The sequence below is a fragment of the Saccoglossus kowalevskii genome, chromosome 18 (assembly GCF_978046115.1).
Source record: "Saccoglossus kowalevskii chromosome 18, keSacKowa6.1, whole genome shotgun sequence".
Taxonomy (NCBI): Eukaryota; Metazoa; Hemichordata; class Enteropneusta; family Harrimaniidae; genus Saccoglossus; species Saccoglossus kowalevskii.
In genome coordinates, this window is record NC_140658.1 from 5,443,734 (window position 1) to 5,450,844 (window position 7,111).

Here is a 7,111-nt window from a genome sequence, read left to right on the forward strand (position 1 = left end):
CGAAACCAGGCCGTTTTACGAAAAATACCAAAATATGTCCGTTTTATATATGCGACTAGCCGTATGAGCTCGTCCTATTTTTTTTTTTTTAAATTACGAATCGTAGAAATGCTGGTCATATGAATAATGACATTGATCCACCGTTTTTATTATGCATTGACACTGGTGAATGTTTTCACAGTCCACAGTGATAAGCCACACTCTTAGGGGGTTGACAAGATTATTTAGAGTGTGGTATTTCCATTACATACCATCCCGAAAATGGTAAACGTGCGCGGCCGGCGGCGTCTGTAACGGATCAAGCACCTCATTTAGGGGTGTTTTCCCATGCCACTTGCACTCTTTCCCCGATGACCCCTGGTACTGCCCAAGTTTTGAAATAATATAACACAAATAACTGAAATAATTCTGGCAAAGATGTTAAACACGAGATCAAACTCAAATGCCTCGGTAAAATACTAAATTTTGTTTTTCTCTTTTTTAATGAAAAGCGGTAATAAATATATTTCTCGAAGTTAAGAAAATGTGATTTATATTTCCACATCCTTTTCCAGGTATTTTAAACACAGGTATGTTATTAATATTATTAAAAAAAGCTGCCTTTCATTTTATTTTATTGTTTCAAATACTTCGCAAAAGTCACAGAATTAAAAACAAAAACAAAAAACAAGCCAACGCCCTAGCTTGTTGTATTATAAGGAATTACGAGTATTTATTTAAACTCGTATTGGAAAAATAAAAAAAGTTTCACACCGGTAAAAATGGAGGGGGTTTATGGAAACCCTGTTAGTGAAGGAAGAAATCCAAGATTTTAGATGGAAATAATAAATAAATAAATAAGCAACGCACATGTTGGGTTGACCCCCGAATTGTACAACTGCCGATGGCATGGTGCATATTTAGTATCAAAATACTGAACATGTGGAGAGTTTACACGAAACGCTTTCTTTTACTGTCTATATATATCTCACATCGGTCTTCCTCTGCTAATGTGTTTTCTCGTGAATTTCGTTCGTTTTTTTGCTTTTATGTATATCATTGCCAATCCATTTTCATTTTAGATTGATATCATCAGCGAACAGTGTTGAGGCGATGATCGGTAAAATTCTAAAGCATCGCATGTAAAAAATGGGGCCTTTCTTTGGCACTCCGCCCTACCGTGACTGCCCCAGTCGCTGTTACCGAAGCCGTCACTGTATTACGTTCAACTCGGGTCAACTCCTAATATTCTTTAAACAATTTAAAAACGTCTTTTCTACGTGACCAATTTTTACTTTTTTACTAAATTTGTGTCAATTTTGAGGAATATGAAGCCGCTGTTAGCAAATATGACGGAATACGCAGCCTCGCGTGCAGGTCAATCGGCGGGGCTCCCCGCGGTGCATGGAACGGTCTAAATTACCCAAATCGGCACCACACGTCCGTTATAGCTATGTTTAGCAGTCACTGTTATTTATTGAGAGGTCGTATTTTTTTTCACTTTCACATCAGTGGCACGCACACTGGATATAAAAGACCCACATTATAATGGAGAAACCGGTCAAAATGGCACGGAGTTCAATTTAAAAATAGCCAACGCTGTTATATAGCTATCCAACCGAGGCCAATATCTCAACCGGGTGTTGTTGTACATATCTCAGTGCTCACACCGGGGCATATCACGTTCTCCCTACCTAATTTGCATATCACTTGCATGCATTTCAACGGCGACCCTTCTCCGGGAAGCAATGCATTCGATAAAACCAATATTAAAATTTCGATGTTTATTAACGAGCAGAGTGTAATGTATTCACTAAAACCGAGCGAATCCCGCTAAACATAAATATTTTCCGAATGAAACTCAGAATTTTTTCACGTCGCATCTAACAGTTATCTTAAAACATGGTGTTTGTCCAATAACGATTTAAGTAATCCCAGTACGGAATGATGACGTAATTTCTACAGGAAGCTAACATTTGATCAAGCAAGTAAACATACCAGGAGTAAAGAATTGGCGAGCCAAAAACAACCATCATTTTAAATAAATGTACATCAATTTGCTAAAATGCACGCACTGACAGAGAGACATGGCTGCGTTTGGTTACGAGTCACGTGCCATTGTAAACGTATTTAATTACTAGTACTAGGATTCATTTGATTTTAAGAAGACTAATTTAATAACGTAATGAGTTCGTCAATAAACCAAGAGGAAAAATAAAAAAAAACACTCTCAAATTAGTCAAAATGATTTCCCTGAAAATGCTGAATAGTAAAATTAAAATCCTGTGAAAATAAATACCATTACAGTAGCTATAGAGAATAATACCATGATTAGTCTGACGTCATCGTATGAGTTTGTGTCACATATTTGATATGCACGTATGCAAATGATCAGAAAACCCGTTGAATCCAATGACAACATAATTTGAGAATAAACGTACAATATAATAACAAAATGTCTTCATATACTGGCTCGTTCCGCTATTTTCTTAATTTCTGTGTCATACATCAAGCGCGTTTTATCGTGAATTACCGTGACCGCCACAATCAGAACGCCCTCTGTATCAATATTCATGTTTACGTCGTCATTAAATCCGTCAGAAGGCCGCAGTCAGATTGCATTTTACGCTGTTGTATGCTTTGTAATAATAATAAGAAGCCTAGGTTTATTTTAGGTGGCTAAAAGAATTAAAATTTATATATGTTCAAGTTATTTGTTATTATACACTTTTCAAATTATTTCCAAATTGGTGATTTCCGTTTCTGTGTGAATCTGTTTAATCATTCTATGGTTTAGTTTCGTCGTTTTAAAGGTTGGTGTGTGTGTAGTGTGTAATATATTCATACTTCAACATAGGCATGATCCCGCATAGCACCTATCTTTGGGGTTAGGTGGGCAGATAACTAGAGTGTCTGGATCGGTCATACTTCAAATCCACTGCCCTCACACTGTTTTATTTGGCGCATGGAAAGCAACATCAGCTAGGCTAATACATGTTGTTTTGGAGTAAATATTTACCAATATTTGATATATACTAATTTGATTATAATTTTTTCCCGGGCGCTGAGATATTGTTACTTGCTTGTTTGGTATATGCTTGCCAGTGCCAAAAGTGTCTCTCAGAGGCATGACATTTTACATGGAGAGGCGAGATCTGCCCACCTTACTAAGGGGTCCGGGGGCATTCTCCCATTTAAAAATGTTGAAATCTAGAGCTTCTGAAACGTTATTCCCTGCATTTTGATTTTGGAGGGGCGACGCCACCCCAATTTTTTTTCGAGACGCCACCACTGTCTCTGTAGTCTTAAGGGCCCACTTGGTTTGGCCATGATATTATCAGTCAACTAAAGCGGAACGGTTCCGACAATTGTAAAAACACGTGAAGTAGTTGCATATTTCACGAAGCATAACGCAAAGGTACATTTGACCCTCTTAACTCTGCACTATTAATCTTGCTCAAAATATGACGTCATGTTTGGCTTTGGGGGAAAAAGGAATTTAGGATTTGAAGAACGGCGACCATAATTTTGTTCACCTGTATCCCAAGAGTCATTTTGATATCATGGCACGAATTACCAAACCAACAACGCTGGACTGCGAACAAATACCCGACAACATATTTCTGTGGCAGCTGTCAGAGTATCTTGTCACAGTGTGTCAGTGACACAGTCGGTTAGTGGGGCCGGGTGGAGTTAGTTGCAGGTGTCGTCTGATGTATAGTTTCCCGCTAGAGAATAATTCCTCTTTTTATGTGAACAGTGAATATCCGGGTGTACGGAACAATAAAAACGAATCGGTTGCTGAGAGTTGATATTCTCAAAAAGGGATTGGTTGAAAAAGCATCTGCGTATATGCACAGACGACTGCAGGGAGTGGATGCAACTATATCTCATCAATATTAAAGCGCGGTGGTCGTCGCGCAGCGCGTGTTCGATTTTCATGTAAATAAACAGTATATTTTACACGCGTTGTATACGTCGCTATGAGTCCCACATCGAACAGGACGCGGCACGACAACCACCGCCTTTTAAGACATTTCTGTATGGTCCCATGCAGTGACTTTCTGATCGCCACGGTGCACCTAGTATCATTCGATGCCGGCCTGGCACCAATGCATAATTAGCCGTAGGGGGTATTTTTGCAATAGCCTAGTTTTATATAGCATACTCACCAATTTTCAAATTTTCAAAATCACCATTTTAAACATGATATCAAGAGTAAAGACATCGGCGTCGATTGCGAGGTACACGGGTAGATAGAAATATCTTGTTTTTTTACTTTATTGTTCGCTGGCGGAACGCCATCGCTATTAATATAAATCCGTTAAAAATAGTCGGCGTCTTGTATAAAGAAACTGTATATCAATCGATACAATTTCGCGACAAGCTAAGGTAGAGATGAGTGAGCGCATTCAAAATGTCTTGATCTCCAAGGTGAAAGTCATTGTGATTATTTCATTTAGACGATGTGTTGTCCATTGTGTCAATTCATACCATAGTGTACAATACACATGTAACTATAGGTAATCTGTTTATCTTGCTGGCTGGGTTTTACCGTTTTATCATGTTATGATTTCTAAAATAAAATATAGTACAGCAGTTTGCGTATAATTTATCCATGTTAAATGTGCCGTTTTATTTACCAGATTAAATATAGAGTGAATCATGACCGTCTTACGATGTCAATATCATCATGACAACCAGAGAGCAAATGGGATTCGGGATTAACTGCTCTATTTGTCGCCTTAGATTGTCAATTCCCGCTGTCCATATGATATGAATTAATTATTGTTTACTAATAGACCGTGAAACGTAAATAATTAAGATATCCTCTCAAATAATTCACCTTATAACTGAAACTTTTTTATCACATCCATCAATTTTCGTCATGGCAACGGTTTTACAAAATGGCCAAGGTAACATTCCGGAGAAAGTTTTTTGTAGATTGTTATTTCGGAAATTATAACGATCGAAACATCGTATGACCGACTTCGTTTTTGACAACGTAGTGGTGCTCACAAGTTTAAAGCGGGGGAGTCGTCACCTGCGCATGCGTCAGATGGCGATAGCGTGTCATTGTTAACAAACAAGCGTCTGCCCATGAGCCTTTGCATTTGTGTGTGTGTTGTTATCGTCGCTTGGGACTCAATTCCGTGCGCGGGTTACGACCCTCCCGCTTTAAGTCTAAGTAGACGCCAGACCCAAGAGTGGCGGCCTCACTGGCACTGTGAAGTCGGATCCTCCCGCCAGAATTATTCACATTGTTGTAATTATCCCCCAATTAATACACGAGTAACTATGGAAACAAAAACGCACCGTATATTACACAGAGTAACCCAATATTGTAACTGTCTGCACAATGCGCGCGGGGAGGAAGACAATCAATCAATCACGTGACCATGTTTCTTGACTGGAGTTGTGCACAGGCTAAGTTTATAATAACAATATCAATTGACTAAATTTCAAGTTGTCATAGTTACTACGTCACCGCCACACCTATCATTGTCAAGCAAAATTGGTACTGTGCGAATGAGCTGCGTTCAAGTCGAATTCGTATTTGCAAATTATTACCATTTATTTGCAAACTATAACAGGAATGAACAGTGTCGACTTATAGCCACACAGACTGACAAGAGGACTAGGCCATCTCATCAAGCTTTCGACGGTGTTCAATCAACCAAAACGTCAACTGCCGCCGATATTGTCTTTCATCGATCTGAATGCTATCATTTGATTTGAAATTTATCAAATAAATTTAATACGCACCAAAACATTTATGGTTTAAGCTCCATGGTTTAAAAATAAAACTACTGAATGACAAGTCGATTAAATAGGGACCCTCAATACACATGTAAGTGAACAGTTCCCGCCGCACTGTGACGTACATTCAATTCAAGGGGTGCGGGTTAACGCAATATACGTGTACATTCCAAATAGACATGGTATCCGTATGGAGGGATACACACAGTTCCATTGATTGTTTTATAGAATCGTACGGCAATGAACTCTGTCACGATCCCATCGTCTCCTATTATATTGTCCAGGCTTTCCACCACAGGTAACACTGTCACGGTTACCGTGGCGAATTGGTGAAGCTGCAGACACGTACCGTATATTACGTTGATTCTAGCATGGAGGTCTTTTTTTTTACCTCCATGATTCTAGGTACTTCACCAATAATCGAGCGCACAAAATACAGCCATCAAATGTTTCCTAAGCTACCATGTAATCTCGTGTCACTAGTCCAGACCTGCCCGTCACTTACGCGTGGTAAAGCTATTTCGGGAGATTTGTCATCATTGTGATATGTGATCCATCATAACGCCTGTATAAATGCCAAATTAACCTCACGGGCTGCGAGGCATCGCCATAAAATAGAACATTTTGCGTTAAAAACTCAAAGTGTACTCGTTTGTCAACCAAAAATGACCCGAGCGTGCAGCGAGTGTGACATTTCAACCGCTGCGTATGCAGCTGATCGGCTTTAGTGGAGCGATAATAGCAGTCAGATTAAATAATCCGCACGCAGTCCCCTTTAAAACATAAACGTTTTGGCAGTGCGCAGGTAGTAGGCCCCCGTTGTAAAATAGGAACGTGAATAAATCCTAAATATACTGATCACAGTTTGCTCCACTGACTTCAACTCGGTGATAATAAAATCACGTTATATTGGCATTTTATATTAGGGAAAAATGCATTGAAATGGTCGAAATTCACCAAATTACGTGATGAAAAAAATGGTTGGCCAATTGGTTTGCTAACGATGATTATTTTCCCACGCATTCGTTCTTTGAACTTAGCATTAACATGATTGGGACAGTATGGACAGTCCGATTAAGTTGTCAGAACGATTTGAACTGAAAAAAATACCAGGTTCGAATTATATTTGTCAGACTCCTATTTGCCATCCTGGGTTGCCATTGTTCCTTTTGCAATACATTGTCTGATTAATCTTCCTTGAATGGTTGTTTTATTTTAACAACTTTCGAGTCCTGTTAACAACGTTGACACATTATTTGTTATTATTCTGTCATTATTTACAACGTTTTATTTCTGTATTTCTTTGGCTCGCATATTTCATTTTTTTATATATTATTATATTGAAACTCCCTCGCTATCGCACACACTGAAA